Source organism: Talpa occidentalis, unplaced genomic scaffold, assembly GCF_014898055.3.
Source record: "Talpa occidentalis isolate TD23 unplaced genomic scaffold, MPIMG_talOcc4v2.1 talOcc4.2, whole genome shotgun sequence".
NCBI lineage: Eukaryota > Metazoa > Chordata > Mammalia > Eulipotyphla > Talpidae > Talpa > Talpa occidentalis.
Genome location: NW_023602073.1, coordinates 2,873,953 through 2,899,558, shown reverse-complemented (window position 1 = coordinate 2,899,558; position 25,606 = coordinate 2,873,953). Strand labels below are relative to the sequence as shown.

The 25,606-nt window shown below is 46.9% G+C and overlaps 2 protein-coding genes, 1 long non-coding RNA gene and 1 other non-coding gene across 14 annotated transcripts in view; 2 read left to right on the top strand and 2 right to left on the bottom strand.

The window, feature by feature from the left end:
• LOC119253347 (zinc finger protein 420-like) overlaps positions 1-25,606 on the top strand; it is a 316,892-nt gene that overhangs the window by 161,709 nt on the left and 129,577 nt on the right. The window lies entirely within an intron of this gene.
• Positions 1-25,606, bottom strand: part of LOC119251621 (zinc finger protein 420-like) — a 365,165-nt gene that overhangs the window by 288,214 nt on the left and 51,345 nt on the right. The window lies entirely within an intron of this gene.
• Positions 12,989-19,752, bottom strand: LOC129146361 (uncharacterized). The gene is made up of 3 exons (XR_008552973.1): positions 19,255-19,752; positions 19,011-19,068; positions 12,989-13,987 (listed from the first exon to the last, which is right to left on the bottom strand). It is a non-coding gene; the product is annotated as an uncharacterized LOC129146361 (long non-coding RNA).
• LOC119253629 (small nucleolar RNA SNORA24) lies at positions 23,584-23,705 on the top strand. Its single transcript, XR_005127159.1, has one exon. It is a non-coding gene; the product is annotated as a small nucleolar RNA SNORA24 (small nucleolar RNA).

The following is a 25,606-nucleotide window of genomic DNA, read 5'->3' as shown; positions in this document are numbered from 1 at the left end:
GATGAAAAAGGAACATACCCAACACAAGAAACTGAAAGAGCTGAGCTTGACATAATAAAGGTCCCTGTGAAAAATCCACAGCAGACACTCAATTGTGGGAAAAAAAAAAAAAAACACTTTTATTCTGTCAGATGAAAAACTTACTATTACCATTTCTATTTCACACAGTAGAAGTCAGTAAGTAAAACCATCCCATGCTAGGGGCCTCCCTGGTGGTGCAAGAGTTTAAGTCTCAGCACTACAAGCTAGCCACAGCAGCACGAGTTCAATCCGCGGCCAGGGAGCCACCCAATTGGCGCAGCAGAGAGAGCTTGTCTTGCCTGCTGCTCCCCTCAGCAGTGTATTTCAGTAGATCAGACTGATCTGCTCCCTACTCTGTCTCTGGTGATTCCTCTCACCCCCCACACTTCTGGCCTGTACCCCAGTTCTGGTATGCATAAATAACTAAAACTTTTTTTAAGGATTTATTTATTTATGCATACAGGAACTGGGGTACAGGCCAGAGGTGTGGGGGGTGAGAGGATTCACCAGAGACAGAGTGGGGAACAGAACAGGCAGACCAACTGACATATACCGCTGAGGGGAGCAGTGGGCAAGTCAGGAGAGGTCTGCTGCGCCACGAGGGTTGCTTCCTGGCTGGCAGGGGATCGAACTCGTGCTGCAGAGACTGCAGATAGCTTCACAGTGCTGCGCTTACCTTAACCCCTTGCACCACCAGGGAGGTCCAAATAAATAAAACTTTGGGAAAAAAAAAAAAACCAACTACCCCCGCTACAAAAAACAAACTGCATCCACAGCTACATGGACAGCAGGAACAAAACCTGTGCTGGAGGTGGCACAATGTTACATTCAGGGAGAAAGTGATACACACACTCACTGTGAAAGATTGTCATTTGTCATCAGAGACAAAGCAGAGCTCGTCCTCTCTAAATAAAAACAGGAAAGGCGGAAAATATGGTGAGACTCACTGACTTATAAAATAAGTATTTGAGATTCAATGATACCACAATTCTGACGCAACTTGAGAACAAAGACTAAGTTTTGTCTGTAATAAATGTGACTCAAAAAACACCTCCTCTCATTCTCATACATGTGGAGTGTTGACTAATTACCAGATTCACTGTTGCTGTAACTGCTGTGAACCTAACGACTTCAGAAAAGCACAAATCTGACACAGACCCAATCAGAATGAGAAACTGCGCCGGCCACGCACACACAGCAGGATCTGAAGGCACTGACTCCTGGGATGGCTGCTGGGGAATCACACATCTCAGGAGGCACAATGGACACAAGCGAATGAACGTGATTACCCCGCCAACGAAAGCAAGGCCATCTCAAAAGACACAGAAAAAACAATCGACAGCATGTTACCTCCACTCCTGAAACAGAGCTCAACATGCCGGGTACAGAAGGAAAATACCTCAGCGCAATAAAGGCCGAGCATGACCAACCCCCAGTCAGCATCGCTCTGTTGCCCATCGGGTGGGTTCTTGAGTCCCAGAGACTGAGGAATAATCACTGACACACCGGACTGAAGATTAGCAAGCAATAAGCCAGAGACTCCTGGCAGCAGGAGGTGGTGCAAGGGAGGAGCCTGTTACTGTTGGGGGTAAGTTTCCTTCATCATCTCTCGTGGGGACACTCCCCGAGCTGGTGCTTTTCCACTGCCACCCTCTGCCTCATTGCCCGGCTTGGCCACCTAGAAGTGTGAAGCCACCACGAGCTGCTTTGTGCCTCCACATGCCTCTTGTGCTTACCAGCCCCTGCTTGCTTGCTCGGTGCCCAGCAGCCTCTGCCTGTCAGCTTTCAGCTCCCTCGAGCACCAGCCTCAGCCTGCGATCTTACAACCAGCCCTTGCCAGCAGCTTGCAGCCAGCTCCTGCAGGCCGGCTCTCCGCCAGCCAGAGCTGTGCTCCCTCAACTCCATGGGGAAAAACTGAAAGATTTTACTTTAGATCAGAAATAAAACAAGGATGTTCATCTCACCCAGGTATTCAATGAAGAACTGGAAGTCCAACCTAGTGCTGTCATGACCTAGTGACAGTCATGAAAAAGCAAAGGGGAAGGAGGAAGTAAAACTGTAACAATGTTCGCTGGCAGGTTAGACACAGGACATCACAAAGACGCCAGCAAGAAGTGATTAGAAATAATACATGAAGCCAGGAAAGGGAAGTCTACAGAATGAACATGCAGAGATCGTGCACATTTCCATGCACAATAAACAATCTAGTGAAAGAGAAATCGGGAAAATCCCATCTCACTCAAATGTTCATGGGAACATGAATAAGGAGGGGAAGACGCTGCCTCAGGAGTTACGGGGGCTGGGGGGGAGTTTAATCATTCCTGACAGGCTCCCCAGTGACGCGATGGGCGTATCTCTCCAGTCCCGTGTGTCTTAAATAAAAGCAATAGCAATAAAACAGCAAAGTAACAGAACTTGAAGTAAAAAGTTCATGGCAAATGCAGTTCCTCACATTGTATCAGGGTCAAAATGGCAAATATTACCCTTTTTTTGAACAGTTGTTATATACTAGATATTACTGGACTAGGTTTCAATGAATACAAATTTTTTTTAAAGATTTATTTATTTGGGGCCTCCCTGGTGGCGCAAGGGATTAACACCCAACCTGTGAAGCTATCCACAGCCACTGCAGCACGAGTTCGATCCCCGGCCAGGGGATCCCCTTTGGCCAAAAATGTTTGGAAAAAACTAATATTCATCCTATCAGAATATTTAAACACCAATAAACTGTAGAAGTTGGGTTTTTCCCAGTTTATCAGAAAGAGAATACACAGATAAATGTCCTGACAACCTTAAAAGAATGTACACAGCAGGGTTCTGAACTAAGTGGAAACATACTAACAGTTAACAGCAGAGAATGCAGAAAACACAAATACTACACTGACGCTAGATATCAGTGAAAGAGAAACCATGGACATTTTCATTATCATTGAAATTAGGAATTTTTCAATTGAGGAAGTCACAAATACATACATACGGACATGCCTATTACAAAACACTATGGAAACAAACATGGAAAGTGACATGAACTGATTAATTTCCTACCATTGTATATACTAGAATTTTTTATTTATACTATGAACTGAGCTATATTTCAGAATCTTATGCACCAGAATACATACTATGTATATGATGACGGTTCTCTTTTCATAAACTAGAGATCACAAAGAACAGTATGTCTGATGTGACTGGAATGAAACGGAGACTGACAGGCAGAGGCCTCGCTGATTCAGAACCTCCTCTTGTAAAAGCCGACACGTCCAGGGAGACTTCCCTTCCCAGAGAACACTTCACACAGTGACAAACTCAGGGAAAGGAAACTTTCAAATGAAACATCAATTACCTAAGTCACTTAGTTGCTCCCCAAAGTCATCATTCCTGGCAGCGGGAGCAATCATGAGGCAGAGAGCACAGGAGCCAAGTCCACTCAGAAGACTAAGGGCAGCTACCACGGGACAGATGCTCTCAGGGCTGACGTGCCGTGGAGCCTGTCACTATGCTGACCCAGAGGGCTGAAAGGCTAAATCAGGTATGAAGCTGATCTGAGACAAGAATACTCTCATGCAGATGTCAGGCCACATATATGCCTCACCCTGTAATCTTTAGAGATTTCTTTAGTTTCTCTTGAGCAAATCCTTTCTTACCTACACATCTGTGGATCATCCAGGACAACAAATTCTGGTATATTTTGCATTTTCTTTTTTTCTATCTATATTTTTGCATTTATTCATTATTACTTTTCAAATTTTGTGTAGAAGATCTGGGGTGTAAGCCACAGGTGCAGGGGGTGAGAGGATGCACTGGCAACAGAGTCAGGAACAGAACACACGGACTGACTAAAAGAAACTGCTAAACGGAGCAACAGGCGAGACAGGAGAGGTCTGCTCTGCCATACGTAGGGCAGCTCCCTGTCAGGGATCATTTCAGGTCACAGCAGCGACAGAGCTGAGACTTAACTCCTAGGCCACCAGGAAGGCCCTAGATGGCGTTTCTTCCTCAGAGACAAGAAATTCATGGCTCCCTGAGTCACACAGCATAAGGCAGATGTAGCAGGAGAAGGACTGAAAAAGAACTATCGTTCTGCTGTGAAGAACAGCCAGGGTAAAGCCAAATGGAGGCAGAAATCAGTCAGGCTTCCTTCCAGCTACTCTAGTCAGATGAACTGACTTCAAAGATCACACTCAGCACACAGCAGTGAAATGGAACCTCAGAATAAATCTCTGAGGCAAGATTATATTGTCACAGACCCTTCTTGCTCCTCTAGGGTCGCTTGCAAATCCTCACAGGGTGATAAACAGGCCTCTCAAATGTGATGAGTCCAGTCCCTGAATCACCCCAGAGTTTCCATGATGTTCTTCTGCTCTAAAATATGGGTGTGGCTTCAATTCAATGGTGTGGATTATAATGTATCAAAATCCCCAAAAGGTCCTAAAAGGATGCAAATCCATCACATAGAAAAGCTTTAGAAAGTGCTCCCATGAAAATATTCTTCCTTGGGCCTCCCCTGGTGGCGCATCGGTTGAGCACTCGGCTGCGAAGCTGCCCGCAGCCTCTGCAGTGCCGATTCGATCCCTGGCCGCTCGCGAGGGTCCCACATGGCGCGCAGACCTCTCCTGCCGCCCGCTGCTCCCCTCAGCAGTGTACTTCGGTCCTTCTGCCTGTTCTGCTCCCCGCTCTGGCTCTGGTGAATTCTCTCACCCTCCCGGGCTTCTGACTGTACCCAGTGCTTGTATAAATAAATAAATAAATCAAAAAAAAAAGAGAGAAGATATTCTTCCTGGGCAGAAAGTCAGACTAAAGAAACTACAGTTGAGCCTGGAGCAGCGTGGGTGCTGGGGCACTAATCCCCTGGCCACGCAGTTGAACAATCCACTTGAGTTAACCTTTTTGAGTTAAGCTCCACACGCTGAACTCAGAAAGTAGCGTGATACCTATATTATAAACTACATTCTAATAGAAACTAGGGGAAAATAAAATGTCAGTAAAATGAGAAACAAAACAGGTTAATAGGACCGTGTCATACTCCTCAACCTCATAACCTTACATGGTCTGTCTATAAGTGGAACCATCTCATAGAACCATAGCAATATTTTCTTATATGGACAAAATTTTGCATTTCGAGTAAGTGCAAGGGTTTGGACCGCCTGTCGAGTTACCGCTCTGGTTTTAGAATATTTTTGTTTTCACTGGTCCTTAAGCTAAATACCCTCTTCTAAAAGGTCGTAGCACACCTGCAGACCTCAATCCACAGTAGACATCAAACAGTTCAACATTGTGAGACCTCCCTGGTGGTGCAGGGGTTAAGTCTCAGCTCTATCAAGCTGTTACCAGCCACTGTGGTGTAAGTTTAATCCTGGCCAGGGAGCTGACCCACACAGCACAGCAGACCTCTCCTGTCTCTCACGCTGCTCCCCCTCAGCAGTGTATTTCAGTAGATCTGCCTGTTCTGCTTCAACAATGTCTCTCATCCACCTATAACTCTGGCCTAGATCCTGGTTTTTCTATGCATAAATATACAGAAGAAAATCTTAAAAAAAAAAAACAACAAACTGTTCAACATTTTAATAACATGACATTGGGTGTGGAGAGCAATTCCAGCATGACTGGTGACACTTTGTCTAGTCCCATGGCACTACAGAGGCTGACAGCACTGGACAGAACACTATGATCAATTTAGAAGCACCCCAGAGAACACTGATCAATGCAACATGAAAGGTACCAGGTAGACAAACAGCAGCCATGGGCATGAATAGCAACATCCAGCAACCACAGAGGATACTAGAAGAATAGCAACAGGAACAGCTACATAACAACTGCAAAAACTTGGAGAAAAGAATGAACTAGATAATTTTATGCAAAAATGATTCAAGCTGCATGTTTGTTCACAGTGCTCTCAACCAAAGGGTGTATTATGTTAAATTATAATGATTTTTAGATTTATTTATTTATTTATTTATACAAGCACTGGGTACAGTCAGAGCGTGGGAGGGTGAGAGAATTCACCAGAGCCAGAGTGGGGAGCAGAACAGGCAGACTGACGAAATACACTGCTGAGGGGAGCAGTGGGCACGGCATGAGAGGTCTGCGCTCCATGTGGGACCCTCGCTGGTGGCCGGCGATTGAACCGGTGCTGCCGAGGCTGTGGGCAGCCTCACAGCCCAGCCCTCAATCGCTGTGCCACCAGGGGAGGCCCAAGTTTTAATAATTTTTAACATTCTATAAAAGCTTATGCCTGTTTAATGACAGTAAACAGACTACAGGCTATGTATGTTTCATGCACTGATGATACACTGAAGTTTCCCTTAAAACATTTTTTTAAAGATTTATTTTTATTTATAAAATAACCAGGGTACAGGCCAGATTCGCAGGAGGGTGAAAGGATTCACCAGAGACAGAGCAGAGAACAGAACAGGCCGACTGACAAAATACACTGCTGAGGGGAGCAGCGGGCGAGACAGGAGAGGCCTGCCATGCATGTGGGATTCTCCCTGGCCTGCCAGGAATCCAACCAGTGCTACAGAGGCTGCGGACAGCTTCACAGCGCTGTGCTGAACTGCCTGCGCCACCAAGGAGGCCCCTCCCTTAAAACATTTCTGACGACATAGGATGCAAAGTTGGTGAGTCATAAAAAGTCACAAATGTGGGCCTCCCTGGTGGTGCGGGGGTTTAAGTCAGTGCTATCAAGCTATTGCCAGCCACCGTAGCACGAGTTCTATCCCAGGCAGGCCAGGGAGCAACCCACATGGTGCAGCAGACCTCTCCTTCCTCACCCACTGCTCCCCTCAGCAGTGTATTTTAGGGGATCTGCCTATTCTATTCCCCACTCTCTCTGGTGAATCTTCTCACCTCCACCCCGGAACTCTGGCTTACACGTTAGTTCTTGTAGGAATAAATAAGTAAATTTTCCGGGGATGGAACTGGCGCTGCAGAGGCTGCAGGCAGCTTCACAGCCCAGCGCTCAACCGCTGCGCCACCAGGGGAGGCCCAATAAATCAATCTTTAAAAAAATGTCACAGGCCTCCCCTTGTGGCACAGGGGGTTGAGCGCCATGCTTTGAAGCTGTCCTCAGCCTCTGCAGCACCAGTTCGATCCCGGGGGTGAGGGTCCCACATGGCGTGGCAGACCTCTCCTGTCGTGCCCGCTGCTCCCCTCAGCAGTGTATTTCAGTAAATCTGCCTACTCTGTCTCTGGTGAATCCTCTCACCCTCCCACTGTACCCCAGTTCTTGTATAAATAAATAAATAAATCCTAAAAAAGTCACAAATGTCCAAATTTTAAAATCTGTACAATGAAAACATCAGCGTGTAAATGGGCCTGCACAGCTGAAACCTATGTTAGTCACAGGTCAAGTGTGCTTCCCTACAAAACCAAACCACAGCTCGAGGAAGGGAAAAAAGTGGGGGACAGAGAGCACAGTCACGCATTAAGGAGTAATTCCCAGCATACTGCACTGAACCGAGGAACTGACATAGCCCGCCCAAGTCAAAGTTCCCAGGACCACTCAGCACTAAGTGCCTCCCACCCACCATCTCCCTTGAATGGACGGTCTGTTCACCTTTTATCTCTGCGCCATTACCCTCAAGGGTCAGGAGACAGTAAAAGTCACATGTTCATTTCAAAGTGTCCTGATTCAGGGTGCACAGGAGTCACTAGAAACCTACGCTGTGCTCAGTGGAGAGTGGGGAAGGATTTTCTAGGAGGAAAATGTGGTAGATGGTAAGAGCTGATAAGTGTGTCAACAAGCTCAGACTATTTCCTGCTATCAGGAATCGGATCATTTGCCAGAAAGCAGGGAAATGCAGCTGATTCTGTCCTCTGGCTCAAAGTCCACAATCACCAGTTCTCAGGAGTCCGAAAACTCCTTCTTTTCTTGCTGGTTCCACAGTATAACTGCACCTGGTCCCATCTAAATTGTGTTGGTCCAGTTCACTGCTCTCAGGTAGACCGGTTCAAATGGCACAGGTAAGAGTTCCTGTCTAATGGCTCCCCATCGCCACCGCAGGGCAAACTTCAGACTTTTCCTCTCTCCTCTGTATGTTCAGAGTCCTCAGGTCAGGTCCTCAGGCCAGGGGCGCTTTGTTGTGATCAAAGGTTTCAAAAATAGGGACAGCAGACCAGTGCAGCTCCACTGGGCATGAAGTAACCTCTAAGGGGCATTTTTTTAAAAGATGTATTTATTTATGCATACAAGAGCTGGGGTACAAGCCAGAGGTGCGGGGTGTGTGTGTGTGTGTGTGTGTGTGTGTGTGTGTATTCACCAGAGACAGAGTGGGGAGCAGAACAGGCAGACGGACTTAAATACACTGCTGAGGGGAGCAGTGGGGAGACAGGAGAGGGCTGCACCATGTGGGTCACCTCTGGCCGGAGATCGAGTTGTGCTGCAGTGGCTGTGGATAGCTTCCTAGATTGCGTCTTAACCCCTTGCACCACCAGGGACGCCCCTCTAAGGGGCATTCTTTAAGGATACTCTGGAATTAGGATAGAGTAATTGTCGCCTTTTCTTTTCATTGGAACATGAAACTATTTCTGTTTTTCCACTGAGTGACTTAGAATAAAAGGAAACAAAATGCCGTCATTCCTGTGTGAATTCTGGGAAAGGCCTGGTAACTTTCACGGAAGTCAGACTGACAAGGCGAACTGGTTAGAATGGACTGACAGGAAGAGAAACACCACAAGGCAAGTTTCAACAAAGCACGTACCTCTTCTTCGAGGAAACAACAAAGAGAGCTCAGGAGAGTTTGGGAAACTCTTCCCCCCAATCAATCCCTTTCCTCAATCATGTCACCGTCTTCCCCCTTTAGTGCCTTTAGCAAACCTGGGAAACAGATGCCCCTCAGAGCACAGGGAAGGAGAGCTGGGAAGAAGCACAACTTTTTGGGTGCAGTTTAAATAGAAATAATGATCCTTGTTTGTGCTGACATCCTCCTGGGCTGGGTTCAGCATAGGACAACGAGGCAGGGAAATGCACGTGGTCTGCCCAACAGCATAAAAATGCTGTGTAAATATGTGAACAGTCTCCACCAGTGTTACACTGCTCTTAAAATTTCTAGGATCACTGAAGTCTGACTTCCTTATAAAGTATTCCCAGCTCACTAGCCCCACAGGTTTCTCCCCTGTGTGAATACCCCGATGCCGTGAGAGCTCCCTCTGGCAGAAAGTGACCCTGCAGCACTGACAGTCACAGGGCTTCTCTCCTCTGTGAGTTCTCTGCTATCCAGAGATATGGAATTTATAGCAAAAAGCTTTACTACATTCTGGATATTCACAATGTAGCTCTCCTTTGAGTTCCCTAGAGAGGACTAAATTGAGGATTCCCTGCACTCTAGACACTGCAAAGAAGCTATGAAGTGTGAATTGTCTGATGTACACTAAGGACTTACTTCTGAGATAGATTTCCCACACTCTTGGCATTCATGCGGTCTCTCCCCTGTGAGAATTCTCTGATGGTCAGTGAGGTCCAATTTCAGGAGAAAGTTTTCCTATACTCTGGACATTCATAGAGTTTATTGCAGTGCAACATCTCAGATGTACAGTGAGGGCTGATTTCCAGAAGGAAGTTTGACTACAGCCGTGTCATTCACATGATTGCTCTCCAGTGCGCATTCTGCGATGGTAAGTGAGGGATGACTTACAGGGTAAATTTTTTCCACTGTCTTGACATTCACAGGGGTGCTCGCCAGTGTGTGCCATCTGATGTTTGTAGGGGCCTGACTTGTGGAAGAAAGCCTTCCTACACTGACAGTGATAGGCTTTCCCCACTGTATGGATTCTCCGCACTGTATGAATTAACAGATTTTCTAATGCCAAACCAGGTTGACAAGGAAGTAGTAAAACTTATTTCATATTTTTTTCTTCAATTCATAAATATTTGGTAAACATGTTCATTTAAATGTAGATATCCATTTCATTCAGAAGCTTTTAACCTAACACTCTGCCTCTATACCTTCTTTCTTACAATGATTCCGTACAACTTGTGATGGTATTTATTGAAACCTCAAGCTTTGTGGATGTCACGGTTTTCCTACAAAACCTACTGATTGGAGGTAATGCAGGGTCATTTTTTAGTCACTTTAAGAAAGAGTCTTGTTACAGACAAGGATCCCACATCTTCATTCCTTTCTTTTTATTTCTACATTGGCACAGTCGACAGTCATATGTTGGTGTTTTCAAAGGCATGTACTCTCCTCCACGTCAAGAAAGAGCCATTTGGGCCTCCCCGATGGCGCAGCGGTTGAGCGCTGGGCTGCAAAGCTGCCCGCAGCATCTGCAGCGCTGGTTCGATCCCTGGAGGGCCAGCGAGGGTCCCACCTGGCCTGCAGACCTCGCCTGCCGCCTGCCACTCCCCTCAGCAGTCTACTTCCTCAGTCTGCCTGTTCTGTCCCCCTCTCTGGCTCTGGTGAATTCTCTCACCCTCCCGTGCTTCTGAATGTACCCAGTGCTTGCATAAATTAATATTTTTTAAAAAGAGAGCCCTTTCTATCAATTTTTTTTAATGTTTTTAAGTTCTAGTACTATTTATCTACTTGGGTAGAGATCTGGAGTATAGATCAGAGGTATCGGGGGTGAGAGGATTCACCAGAGACAGAATGGGGAGAAGAACGGACAGCTATTACTGAAATACAGTGGTAAGGGAGTAGCAGAGGACACAAGAGAGGTTGCTGTGCCAGGTTAGCTCCCTGCTGGGATATGAACTCAGGCTGTTACAGTAACAGCAGCAAGACTTGACCCCTACACCACCAAAGAGACCCTCTTTAATTCGTAATTAAATATGACATCACATGTTTCTCAGAGTTGTAACAGATACAGCAAACTTTGCCTCATCTCTTCGTCCAGCTGATCAAAAAGAAAAAGGTCTACAATGCAGCCTGTGTCCACCATCATAAACAGCTTTTTTCACACCCTTCAGAGAGTAACACTCCTGGTATTCTCTCTGCACTACTTGGTACCTGTGTTTCTACTTGATTCATAACATGTCATATTTTTATCGAGTATTATTGTTTTGACATTATCTTACTTAAGCTGCAATCCCAAGGGTTCACTGATTCTTTTACATTCTTTACAATGAAAACCACAAAAGAAGCTGTAATACAGTCCACACTCTCCCAAGGTATAAGCACCCAACCTGATTCGCTTCATGGTTTAGAAACTACAATCTCAGATTTCCACACCATGTCAGGAACATCCCTTCCCATGATGAATGATTTGCTGGGTCCTTCTCTGCCTCAGTTTCTCATGAAGGGGGGCCATAGGCATTAAACACTATTCATGTCCTAAATAAAACATAAAACACTATTCATGTCCTAAATAACTCTCCAGTCAACCTCCTCTCATTCTATCACTTTGGAGTTAATCAGCTGGTAAATGACACCTTCAATAGCAATACACAACCTCTAGCCCAGACTGTATATAAAACTATATACACGATGTAGCAGTGAAACCATATCTACCCTGAGCTCTGCAAGAAAAGACTTCATTTCTACAATGCTTCCACTGGAGCACATTCTAAAATCACATCCTCCGCTTTTTCTCTTTCACCCTGGTCAAACATTCTCTGTGGTTTCATACATGTATTAGTTTCATTGTCCTTTCACACAGAATATAACTTCAATAAAGTAAAGGCCATTGCTGTGACCATGTTTGCCATCCACTCTCATAGAAAATTGACCATTGTCTAAAACTCCCCATGAACATACTGAAAGAATAAACAAATGCCTGAACAATAACCTAAAGAAAACAGTCTCCGAGAATAAATTACTAGAGAGAATACAGAAAATGTGACTAAGGCAGAATAATTTCCTGCAGTATCAGGGACTGCATACTGGTTAAGAATATTGACAATCATTAAAAGAACAACATTAATGGGCAGAAGAGCTAAAAAGAAACTTCTCTGAAGTGGAAATGCAAATGGCCAACAGGCATATGAAAAAATGTTCAACATCACTTGTCATCAGGGAAATGCAAATCAAAACTACCATGAGATACCATCTCACACCAATGAGAATGGCACATATTAAAAAAACTAGCAACAACAAATGTTGGCGAGGGTGTGGAGAAAAAGGAACTCTTCTGCACTGTTGGCGGGAGTGCAAACTGGTCCAACCACTATGGAGAGCTGTGTGGAGATTTCTGGACCTACTAAACATAGAGCTTCCATAGGATCCAGCAATTCCACTCCTAGGTATTTACCCAAAGGACACAGAAACATCAATTCCAAAGAACACCTGCACCCCTATGTTTATAGTAGCACTATTTACAATAGCTAAGCTTTGGAAACAGCCCAAATGCCCAAAAATAGATGACTGGATCAAGAAGATGTGGTCCATATATACCATGGAATATTACTCAGCATTCAAAAAAGATAAACACATGCAATTTGCAGCAACATGGATGGCGCTGGAAGGGATCATGCTCAGCGAAATAAGCCAGAAAGAAAAAGAAAAATACCGGATGGTCTCACTCATAGCAGGAATCTAGAAAACTTAAATAAGGGACCAGGAAAATGAATAACTATAAGAAAGTGAAAATCAAAATCAACAAAAATCTATGAAATCTATGAACCAGAGACACTTTTGGGGGGGTGGGTGGAGGGAGGGGAAGGATTGGGGTCAAAATGGGGGGGTTGAAATTGTATGGGGAATATAAAAATAAAATTTATTATAAAAAAAAAAGAACAACATTAAATCTACAAGAGAGCAATATTTGGAAAAGGAATAATGAATTACTTTGATACACGCAGACAAAATGTCTAAGGTTTGGACACTGGAAAAGCAGCTCAGCGTGGTCAATACCTGCTGGTGTCTCTGCCTCCCAGCCAGGCATGCACTGACTGACCTGAGAGGTTCTGGTTCAGGGTTTCTTCCATATTCCATGGCTGTGCCCTCTGCTCCCAGCAGAGGATCGTTAACACAATGCTCTGTGATGAGCAACAGTGATGATCTCTGATCAAGTCAAATTTCAGTCTATGAAACAAACAAGAGCAGTGTTAAGAGCTGTGCATCACATCCCATACAGGGTCCTCTGAGCATCATTCAGGTCCCGCCACTCCTCCCAGATGAAGTTCACAAAGACATCCAAAAATGACACCAGTCGCTGTGAGGGAACATTTATCATCATTTCAGGGCCGTCAGCCTGGGTCAGACAGCAGCAAGTGTAAAATCATCTTCTGTTGTGGGTCTCTGATCTTGTACAGGAGGCATCATCTTTGTACTCTACATTATGATGTGAGCAGAATTCTCAGTAAAAATAGCCTTACCTCTGGATTAACCCATTAGCTCCTAAAAGTACTTTCATAGCTTACCTTATGAATTTGGAAATGTCTTTGAGGCTAAGAATTACATGATGAATATAATTTTTTCCTTGAAGAGCTGAAAACCTGGTTGGCAGGTAGAATAACCATATACCTGAAATAATGCGCTAAAGAGCTATGTGGAAAGCTGTGATGAAGACACACCCGCAAGAGAAGAAAAAACAACAGTGTGGACTACCAGGATGCACTTCACTGAAGACGCTTATCTCTTCCTTCTAAAAAAACAAACGTTCATCTCTTCCTTGTAAAAAACACTGTCATCAAGATGAGACAACAGCAGATGTCATAGTATGAGAAAATAAAAAGCACTCGCCATGGTAACTGACCTGCAGAGAGCACACTGCCAGGCAGAGTTCCGGGCAGGGAGATGAGAAAGACAGTAAAAGTATTCTGGAACTAAAGTCAGTCAGGTTACATGAACTGTGGGACATGTGAGCTGAATTCACCAGTATCAAATGTTATCTGATCATATGCTAATGAAAAGTATGTACAAATCTGTGCCAATATTTTATTCCTGTGCCCTCAAAGCTGTTATTGCCACATCAGACTAAACAAAACCTACACCCTAACCCAGAATGCTCAAACAATGAGGGGGAGATAAGCAGAGGTAAGAGATGCTCACCTGATAGACTCATAGGAATTCAGACCCGGGCAGTACATCTAAAATGGAAGGGTGAAGGAGAGAATAACTAGGTAAGAATTTGGTGGCTGAAGGTAGAAGAAATATTTTCATGACATGTTGTCCACATGACCAGCTGGTAGATAAGGATGTTTCGCATGCAACATGTGTTTTGTAGATCAGAAACTCTAAGCTGAGAATAGAAATTTGGGGATCTCCAGGATATTACTGGTATTTTCATCACCATAGGCAATGACATAGCTCGACCAGAACAAAAGGAATTGAAAGAAGAGGAAAAACAACTGGAAGACACTAATATTTACTACTGGAGAAAGAAAACATTGATGAGAGCAATGAAAGACTTCTGGAAAAGATGACACTGGGCAAAAGAAAACTTCAATCTTGAGAAATCTGTTCATGCATTCCATCATCTCTTATTGCTATGTACAAAATCCTATGTATATTCACATATACATTGATTAGGACCTTCAACAAATACTCTCCATTTTTTGTGACCAAAAAAAAAAAGGGTTAAGAGGATTTTTCCTTAACATTCAGTATCCTTGACACAGGCACAGGTGACATTGATTCACAGAGACAAGGAATAACAAAGATGCTCAGTTACCCCTTATTCACAAAGGGTTAGGATAACTCTATACAACAGAAAAAAGAAATCATAAGTAAAAACAGTCATAAGTAGTTACAATTCATCCTTTGAAGATTTTGAAAATCACATTAAAGCTACTCTAAAGAGGAAAATTCATTGAGCAGAGTATAAAATAATATAAAGTCTTCACATACACGGGAGCTCCTGGACAGTAGCAATCAGAGAAGAAAACACTGAGCAATATATATAACATGACCAAGGACAGAGAACGAGCAGGAAAAAAATAAAACATGAGGATTAAAAAGAAATTAAACAGATGGACAGACAGAGCAGTGTGGTACGTAATTCCTTTCTCACCCACCCACCTCCCTCCTCCCCCACCTGTCCTACCTGCCTAACTGTATCAAAATACAACCGATTTGGCGCATCGGTTGAGCACTGGGCTGTGAAGCTACCCACAGCATCTGTAGCGCCGGTTCAATCCCCGGACGCCAGCGAAAGTCCCACATGGCGCGTAGACCTCTCCGCCCGCTGCTCCCCTCAGCAGTGTATTTCGTCAGTCTGCCTATTCTGTTCCCTGCTCTGGCTCTGGTGGATTCTCTCACCCTCCCGCGCTTCTGACTGTACCCAGTGTTTGTATAAATAAATAAAACAAATCTTTAAAAATAAATAAATATCAAACCTAAGACAATGTGTGTTTGAAGGCCACGAAAAGGTCCCTAACTGGAGTGTTTCAAAGATCCTGAAGACTGAGGGGGGGGGGTGAGAGGATTCACCAGAGACAGAGTGGGGAGGAGAATAGGTGGATATACAAAAATACACTGCTGAGGGGAGCAGCAGGCAAGACAGGAGAGGTCTGCTGCTCCATGTGGGTCAGCTCCCTGGATGGGGATGGAACTTGTGCTGCAGTGGCTGCCGATAGCTTCACAATGCTGCAACTTAACCCCTGTGCCACCAGGGAGGCCTCTTGAACTTTTAAATTACACTAATATTTAGTGTTTTAATCTTGGTTTATGCTCCATAACCATAGTCTCATTTTAGGTAATGTATGGCAAGTGTAATTAACTTCCTACTGCACTGTAATGACTTAATATGTATCTAATTTTCATTATATATTACTTTCTCCTATTTTCGCTTCTTTCAAGTTTCCAGTATGAAAATCTGGTGGTTTCCAAACATATATTTGGACAATCCATTCATCACTTTCCATTTATGGGTTTCTCTCAGTAGGCACTCTCAGATGCTTAGGATGATTTGACTTCTGGATAATCACTTTGCCACTTCTGGTTAAACTTCTGGACTTCTGGCTAAAAAGACTAAAGTCAAAAAATTCACTTTACAATTTTAACCTTTCTCTCTGATGTGAATTCTGTGATGCAGAGTAAGACCTGACATCTGGGTAAAGGCTTTGCCACATTCTTCACATCCGTAAAGTTTCTCCCCAGCATGAATTCTATGATGTTGACTACGATGTGATGGCTGTTTAAAGGTTTTCCCACATTCTTCACATTTATAAGGTTTCTCCCCAGTATGAATTCTATTATATCAAGTAAGTTTTGAATTATTATTAAAGGCTTTGCCACATTTGTTACATTTATAAGACCTTTCCCCAGTATGAATTTTGTAATGGTCAGAAACACTTGACATCGAGGTAAAGGCTTTGCTACATTCTTCACATTTGTAAGGTTTCTCTCGATTATGAATTCTGTGATGTCAAGTAAGATGTGATTTCTTGTTAAAGGCTTTGCCACATACTTCACATTGGTAAGCTTTCTGGCCAGTATGAATTCTCTGATGCTCAGACATGATTACAGCTTAAAGGCTTTCTTACATTCTTCACATTTGTAAGGTTTCTGCCCAGTATGAATTCCATGATGTTGAATAAGTTTTGAATTAATATTATTTTTTAAAGATTTATTTACTTATTCAAGAACTGGGGTACTACAGGGCAGATTCGCGGGAGGAAAGTAACTAAGTAACTCAGTAACTTAGTACTTAGACTAAGTAACTTAGTCTCTGGATTCACCAGAGACAGAGCGGGAACAGAACAGGCAGACTGATGAAATACACTGCTGAGGGGAGCAGCGGGTGTGACAGGGGAGGTCTGCACACCACGTGGGATCCTCGCTGGCCGTGCGGGATAGAACCGGCGTTGCAGAGGCTGCGGACAGCTTCACAGCACAGCGCTGAGCCCAATGCGCCGCTGGGGAGGCCCAAATAAATAAATCTTTATAAAAAAAAATGGACAGGGCCTACCCAGCGGTGCAGTGGGTTGAGCACAGCCCTATGAAGCTGTCCACAGCCTCTGCAGCGCCAGTTCGATCCCAGCTGGCCCGGGAGATTCCCACATGGTGCAGCAGACTCTCCTGTCTCGCCCACTGCTCCCCTCAGCAGTGTCTTCAGTCCGTCTGCCTGTTCTGCTCCCCACTCTGTCTCTGGTGAATTCTCTCACCCTCTTGTGCCTCTGGCCTGTACCCTAGTTTTTGTATAAAAATAAGTAAATCTTTAAAAAAAATTTTAAAAAGTGGACAAAAGAAGTACATAAACTCTTCTCTAGAGAGGAAATTCTAACGTCCTACAGAAATAGGAATGTTCATCTTAACTTACTGTAAGAGAAATGTAAATTAAAACCACACTGGATGCCACCTCACTCCTTGAGAATGGCCCAAATAAAAAAGAAGAATGGAATTCAGAACGGTGGAGAGGATACAGAGAATAAGGAGCTCTCATCCACGGTTGGTGGCCATGAGAGTTGGTATAGTCTCTGTGGCTAATGGTGCAGAGGTTTAAGGAAATAAAAATGGAAATTCCACATGATCAGCAATACTTCTGTAAGTTATATATTGAAAAGTGAAATCTCAAATACAAAAAAAGATTTATCTACACCCATGAGCAGAGCAGCACTGTTCCCAACTGCCCATTCATGGCCCAACCTACATCCCGTCAGCAGAGGCAGGGACAGGAAGGGTGGAGCACACGCAGGGGAGCACTGCAGGGCTGTGAGGAAAGAGCAAGTGGTGCACTGAGGACAAAATGGATGTACCGGGCCGTGATTACCTGGAGTGAAATAAGTCAAAAAGTAAAGACACATGTATCAGATGGCTTCACTCATCTGTGGAATATAAAAACCCAAAATACATTTACAGGCAAAATACAGCAGGAATACAACTTGAATGAGGGAAAAAGAAGACAAAGATGACCACCAGTGGGAAGGAGGAAAGGGTGGAGAAGAAAGGGAGGGGGTAGAGGGGGATGGGCCAGGGTGGTTTGGTACAGGGGTAAAAAGGGTAGGGCAAACCTATTAGGAATGTAAGAGAAAACTGACCACTATTTCAGCAGAAAGCTTTCAGTGCCACACATGTCACGACAGACTGAGGAAGCCAAAAATAAGTAAAAGAAGTAAACATGCAGGGCCTCCCTGGTGGCACAGGTGGTTGAGCGCTGCACTGTGAAGCTGTCCGCAGCCTCTGCAGTGCAGGTTCGATCCTGGCGGGCCAGGGAGAATCCCACAGGCACGGCAGACCTCTCCTGTCTCGCCCACTGCTCCCCTCAGCAGTGTATTTCATCAGTCTGCCAGTTCTGTTCCCCACTGTCTCTGGTGAATCCTCTCACCCTCCCGCACATCTGGCCTGTACCCCGGTTCTTATATAAATAAATAAATCTTAAAAAAAAAAAAAAGTAAACATGCAAACAAATATAGGAAGTTTTTTTTGAAAGATTTATTTATTTATGCACACAAGAACTGGGGTACAGGCCAGAAGTGTCTGGGGGGGGGGCGGCGAGAGGATTCACCAGAGACAGACCAGGGAACAGAACAGGCAGACAGACCGAAAACACTGTTGAGGGGAGCAGCGGGTGAGCCAGGAGAGGTCGGCTGTGCCATGTGGGTTGCTCCCTGGCTGGGGATTGAACCTGTGCTTGCACTGACTGCAGATGGCTTCATAGGCTGCCTCTCAACTCCTTGCACCAACAGGGAGGCCCAAGATTTTAAACAATTAAAAAAGTAACCAAAATTGGGCCTCCCCGGTGGCGCAGTGGTTGAGTGTTGGGTTGCGAAGCTGCCCGCAGCCTCTGCAGCGCCGGTTTGATCCCAGGCTGCTGCCCGGCCACAGGAGGAGGGTCCCGCATGGCGCACAGACCTCTCCTGCCGCCCGCTGCTCCCCTCAGCAGTGTACTTCATCAGTCTGTCTGCTCTGCTCTACCCTCTGGCTCTGGTGAATTCTCTCACCCTCCCGTGCTTCTGACTGTACCCAGTGCATGTATAAAGAAAACAAACAAACAAACAAATAAATAAATAAAACATTCCTCTATTAAAATAAATAAATAAATAAATGCATAAATGCATAAATAAATAAATAAATAAATAAAAAGAAAAAGAAAGCTATGCTTCTAATTTACACTTCAGGTCATGAACTCCCATGAAGTGCACCACAAGCTAATGCAAACACATCACTCACCAGAGATGGAGTCACTGCCTGCTGCTCTCTCACATGCGCGAGGACTCCGGAGGCGGCGCTGGGAGAGGGGATGGAGTCCAGCAGAGAGGGCGGAGGCAGCTGCACGGGGCCCCGGAGTGTCCTGTCCAGGGCCCCCCACACTGCCTGGGAGCCCAGAGAGTCACCGCGCTGACAGCTGTGCTCACACTTCCATGGGATGGGGTTCCTCCCTCCCTCTCCCACACCCCGCACCCGCCCGGCCTACCTGCCTCCTGCGTCGAAACACAAGTGATGATCCAAGAAATTCAAAGTTCAGAAACTTAAAAGTTTTCGAAGATGGTTAGTCACATGCAAAACCGCTGACCACAGTTTCACGGGAAAGGTGCCCCTGATGGACTGTTTTGCGAGGACGCTCCCAGAAATGGTTCGGTGCGCCCCGCTTCCCGCCTCGGTTTTCCGCCTCGGTTTCCGTGGACACCCCCTGACACGGCGTGGACCTGCCCTGGGCGAGGCCCGGAGGCAGGCAGAGCACTCGGGAGAACACGCGGTTCCCCGGGGAAGACACAGCCCGGCGCACCGGGGAATCGCCCAGTAAGGCCGGGACTTCTCAGCCAGCCTCAGCCAGGCGGAGGGTCCCCTCGGCCTCCATGCCCCAGTCACACCCGGCACACCCGGGAATCGGATGCAATGCAGACGCCCTCCCCACACCCCGGGAAGGGCCGTGGGGCGCCCGTCAGGACCCAGACGTCCAGCCCCGCGCGTCTGAAAGGCGGGGACGCGGGAGGCTTCCTCACCCACCACGCGCGCCGCCGGCGTCACGCCCAGAACTCCGGGAAGCACGAAGGGGTCCGGTGAGGGGCTCCCCGTGTCCAGAGCGGGGTCCCCGAGACCCCCTCGCCCGTGGCCCCCCCGCGCTGTCCAGGGGCCTGGGCTCCCCCCACGCCCGCCCTCAGGCCTCCCCGGACACTTCCCCATCCGCTCCCCACCCCGCACGCCCCTCCTCCCCACGCCCGTACCCCGCTCCCCACCCCACGCAGCCCCCCACTGCCCACACCAGGTGGCAGGGCTAGAGGGCCAGAGGGCTCAACTAGTAAAGGATTAGGGATGTGGCCAGGTAATAGGAGGAAAGCTTAGTAACAGTTCCTGTAGCAAGTGACTAAATATGGACAGAATACTATTTCAGGGAAGTTGATCTTTCAGAAAGTTAATTGGAAAAGGAAAATGAAGGTCACAGGCACCTCAGATATGTCTAGATTATGTCCAAGTTATAATACAGAAAAGGAAAAATATAAAATTACAAAAAAATCTTAACACAGCAACCGTATAAACGTTTACTGCTGTTCACTGGTATTTCTGATTCTCCTCCTCTGAGGTCACCTTGGGATTTTACCCACTCTTTGGAACCTAGGGGTAGCAGTGTATTTCAATCTGCCTGTTCCGTTCCCCACTCTTCGCCGCTGAATCCTCTCACCCCACCCTGCATCTCTGGCCTGTACCCCAGTTTCTTGCATGCATAAAGAAAAATAAACCTTTAAAAACTAAAAACAAAAACCTTCCATAATTCTCTGTAGTTTAGTATAGGTGGCTGGTGTTAGGGCTGGATGGCCAAATATATCTTTCCTCCACCTCCGCCCCCAAATTATTTCAAAGACCTAATCCTCAATACCTCAGACCAGGATTGTCTTTGTCAACAAGGTCTTTAAAGATGTAAATAAGGTAGGGCCTCCCCTAGTGGCACAGGGGTTGAGATTTGGGCTGCAAAGCTTCCTGCAGCCTCTGCAGCACCAGTTCAACCCTCGGCCACCAGCAAGGGTCCCACATGGTGTGCAACCTCTCCTGTGGCACCCGCTGCTCCCCTCAGCAGTGTACTTCATCAGTCTGCCTGCTCTGTTCCCCACTCTGGCTCTGGTGAATTCTCTCACCCTCCCGCGCTTCTGACTGTACCCAGTGCTTGTATAAATAAATAAATAAATCTTTAAAAAAAAATTTTTTTTAAAGCTGTAAATAGGTAAAAGGAGGTTACAGGGTACGAGCTCAGCCAATGTCTGGTGCACTCAAGGAGGCTGCCTACAGGCCAAGAGAAGGGTTTAGAAGCCTCCAACCTCACTTGTAGCCCTTGGCACTGGGGAAGGGGCCGCGTGCGGGATCCAGGCTGCGGGACTGGCCGTCACTCTGGCACAGCACAGATGGCGCGGGCTTCCAGATGAATCTAACTTGGCAAAATTCCCCTCTACGGCTTGGCATTCTAGCCTTGTCATGATACCATTAGTGAGAGGGATGAGTAAACTGAGGTGGAGTGACAGTAGGGTAGGGTGGGGCAAAGGAGAGCCTTAGAAACAGTTCTGGTTCTTTCCGATTAAAACTTATTTCCTGGGGCCTCCCGGGTGGCGAAGGCAGTTGAGCGCAGCACTGTCAAGCCGCCTGCAGCCTCTGCAGAGCAGGTTCGATCCCGGCCAGCCAGGGAGATACACACCATGTGCTGCAGACCTCTCTGCTCTCGCCCGCTGCTCCCCTCAGCAGTGTATTTCGTCAGTCTGCCTGCTCTGCACCCCGCTCTGTCTCTGGTGAATCCTCTCACCCTCCCGCGTATCTGGCCTGTACCCCCGTTCTTGTATGCATAAATAATCTTAAAAAAAAATTTCCTCTGCACTTGTCCTCTCTCAGCCAAACTGGCAGCATTGGCGTTAGTCATTCCGCTCCCCCCAGGCGTGTGGTGACCTCGCGAACCTCTGGCGAAGGCGACTGCAGCCCTTCCCTCACCAGCCTCTCGGCATCAAAAGGTTCACGGCTAAGTAAAACTCTCACCGGGATCCTCTTTTTGCTCCACACCGGAGGAAAACACGGAATTTGAAAGGCCTGAGCGCACCCTCACAGACAACCTGGGCCTAAAACCACTTCCCCCTTCACCCGCGGGCGCGCCCCACCTCACTAACTGCCTCCTCAGAAGGGGTAGCCGGGGAGGGGAGACCCGGCGCCGCGGCCAGGCGGCCGGAACCAGGGGGCTCGGAACGGGGGGGGGGGGGGGCTCGGAACCGAGGGGGTCCGGAACCGGGGGCTTGGAACCGGGGAGCCCGGAGCCGGGGTGGGGCCCGGAACCGGGGGGCTCGGAACCCGGGGGGGGGCCCGGAAGCGGTGGGCTCGGAACCGGGGGGCCCGGAATGAGCAGCTGACTCGGGTGAGCGCGGGAAACGCGCGGCCGCCGCCCGTCCGCCAGCCTCGCGCTCCTCAGCCTCCTTCACAACATCGTCGGGGAGGCTGTTAGCACCGAGCGCAGCTGCTTCTAGAAGGTTCGCCCGGAACCAGCCACCAGACGAAGCCTGAGGGCGCGTGGCGGACACCTGCGCCTCAGAAACAGCAATTCCGGCGCAGACGCCGGAGGCCGACATTTCACTCGCCAAGAGCGAAAAGCAGCGCGAGTTCCACGGAAACTGCGCCGCCTGAAGTTTAAAACGCTTAGAACCACCGAACCTGGCGTTTCCGTGACAACGGTGACGGCTAAAGGCTCCAGCCTAGCGTCCCGGCCAACAACTTCCTCGCTTTGCTCCGCCAGCCGCTAACGCGAGCTGCTTCGGGATTTCCTGGTATCGCGAGACTTCTTGGGCCCTGTTCAGGCGCAGGCGCAGAAAACGGAGCCCGCGGGAGTGGCCCACAGCTAGAGGAGGGGAGGCCAGGAGGAGAAGCGGAGAAATGGGCGGGGCCATGAAATAGAAGCGGGTGAACGCAAGGGGCGCTATCGAGGCGGGGCTACGAGGACTATTTGCATAAGCCCCGCCCGTCTAGGGGCGTTCCCCGAAAGAGCGTCCTCAGCGCTCTAAAAGTGCGTGCGCGGCGTTTTTCTTTCTTTTGCATCCGGGGAGCGTGTGTCTGTGGTGGTTCGCCTTGGCGTTTTGTGCGCCAAAACAAATAAAAAACCTGCTATAGGATTTTTTGGACTTGGCTAAAACGGAAAGGACTCGGACGTCTTGGGCTGCCAGATGGCGCTCAGCTTTTAAAAGCCCTGGGTGGGACGGCCAGGGCCGATTTAACGCGTTAGGCCGTCGGCGGCCACGTGCTGCCCTGGGCGCTGAGCCCGCGAGCGCGATGGGCCCCGGGCCTTCGGGGTGAGCTAACACGCTGCCAGGAACGCCGAGGAAGAGTGTCCTTCCGCCTTCCATCTGCGCCGCCATAGTTGTATGGTAACGCGTCTTGATGGCCGCCGTTGGAGCCCGTTGGTGAGTAACGCCCGGCGTTGTGTGTCTTTGGGACCTGTCAGCTGTGGCAGTCTCCCTTCTGAAAGGTCCATGCAGGAGGCCGGAATGCAGGAGCCAACCAGGAAGCCCACCTGGGGGGCAGGAATGCGGATACCTGCCTGGAGGACTCAGACAATGAGCCTCCCCCCTCCCCCTACGAGTCTCATCTCAGACAAAGAACCTCTACCTGCCCTACAAACTTTTCCCACCGTGCGAGCCCAACTACCCACCTGACCTCTCCTCGCCCTATAAAACCCTGCTTCCCCCTAACTACGTGCGCGACTCCACTGACCCCCGCCTTGGGTCTGTGAGGTCCGCCTGGGGCGCAATAAACTTTCCCTCCCTTTGAGAAATGTAGCCTGGCTCTCCTTTTCTTTACCGCTCCGAACCTTTCACCTTCCTAGCCATGGAAGGGCATATTCTTGTTTATTGGCAAAGCTGTCACCATTTAATTGGTATCAGATTCTGACTTGCACAAGTAACAGTTCTTTCCTCTTCAAAATGTGCAGGGTGCGGCGTTACTGGGAAAATATCTAAACACTGTTAAAATGTTTTGAGGACGCCGAGTTCCGATGGGTGATGGAAATTAAAACAAGGTAAATTAAAAAAAGGTTCCCTTTTGTTTGTATTTTGGAGTTAATCTGAAAGCGCTAGCTCTAAGGAATTGGAAGGCCAAAATTAAATTGGCCCGTTTCTGGCGTTTTTTGTAATTTGAAAGCGTTAGCTGAGGCTGAGTAACTGATGAAGTCGCCTCATCTCGCTGTGTGTTCAGTACACAAACACGAGTTTATGAATTGGTTTTCTTCCCTTGCAGACAAGAATTCTGGGTGACGTCTTGATCAGTATCCTGCATACAGTACCTGTGATTTTAAATCTCACCAGAGGAGTAAGTGACTGCTGATGTTATGAAGACTACTCTGGCTGTATTTTAAATACATATGTCTAAATAAACTGTACTATTTAAATAGTGGTTCATTGTTACAATTGTAAAATGGTATTTGGTGTACCTTCACTCGGTAAATACAAGTAACAGCAAACATTACCTTGGAATTCCAGTATGGTAAGGGTGTTTTCAGCATTTGGGGAAACTAAAGCATGTCAACCCTAGAAAAAAGTGCTCGTTCTCATATCACGTGAAAGATTAAAGCAACAATACTAGGTGAAAAGCTATGTGCTTTATTTACATAAATATGCAACAAACACTTGAATATAGTAAAAGTCACAGTTACCACGAAATTAGCTATAACATGTTACAAAGTATTCCAATTCAAGCTTGAACAAACTGATAACTTTGTCTGCCAGCCTAGCTCAGTTGAATTTTAATATAAATGTTGCTTCCTCCAGCACTGTAGTTACAAGGGCAGCCTGTGAGGGGTTTCTGCAGATTTTCTCACCTGTATCGCACATTCTTCCCAAGCCCTTGTGCAAGCAACATTAGATGCAGCTCAATCATTCCATTATGTGACAAACATTTTCCCTCTATCAATATCTTGAGCTTTTTAGAAGTTTTAATGTAATCCTACTTAAATAACATTACATTTTTGCAAAGTTGTAAACTATAAAGCACCATTAGGTAAGCACCAGTTAACTTTTTTTTTTTAATTTTTTTTTTTAATAGAGGCATGTTTTATTTATTTATTTGTTTGTTTGTTTGTTTTGTTTATACATGCACTGGGTACTGTCAGAAGCGCGCGAGGGTGAGAGAATTCACCAGAGCCAGAGCGGGGAGCAGAGCAGGCAGAAGGACCGAAGTACACTGCTGAGGGGAGCAGCGGGCGGCAGGAGAGGTCTGCGCGCCATGTGGGACCCTCCTCTGGTGGCCTGGGAGCAGCCGGGGATCAAACCGGCGCTGCAGAGGCCGCGGGCAGCTTCGCAACCCAGCGCTCAACCACTGCACCACCGGGGAGGCCCACTTTTTTTTTTTTTTTTTAAACAAAGCTGAGGATTTACAAAAATGACATGATTTGATGCAAAAGGTCAAGTCCATTGTTAGGAGCGACTTGAGGGGGAGGCTAAGCCACTCAATGCTAAAGTTAACATTAAACTTTATGGTTTTTTGTCATTACATCTACCTCTTGCATATAACAAGAGTTTTCTTAGGATTTCAGGGAGGATTCATTGGCAGTCATGTCTAAAAATTATTTAGGTGTCTCGAGGGACATACCTCATACTTGGGTACAGATTATGTACTGCTGCCAAGAATAGTTTTCAGAATGTGTGGTAAGCAGCTTTCTCTTGCCCTTTCGTAAGTAGAGGAGAAACTTCAGGGTGTGGGCTGGTAACCATTGTCAGCATCAGGATTTCTTTCTGCAGCTGCCTTTCAAAATCAGCTGTCTCACCTGGCTTCTAGATCTGTTTTCCTAAAATGTTCAGTCCTTTGTAAGTTGA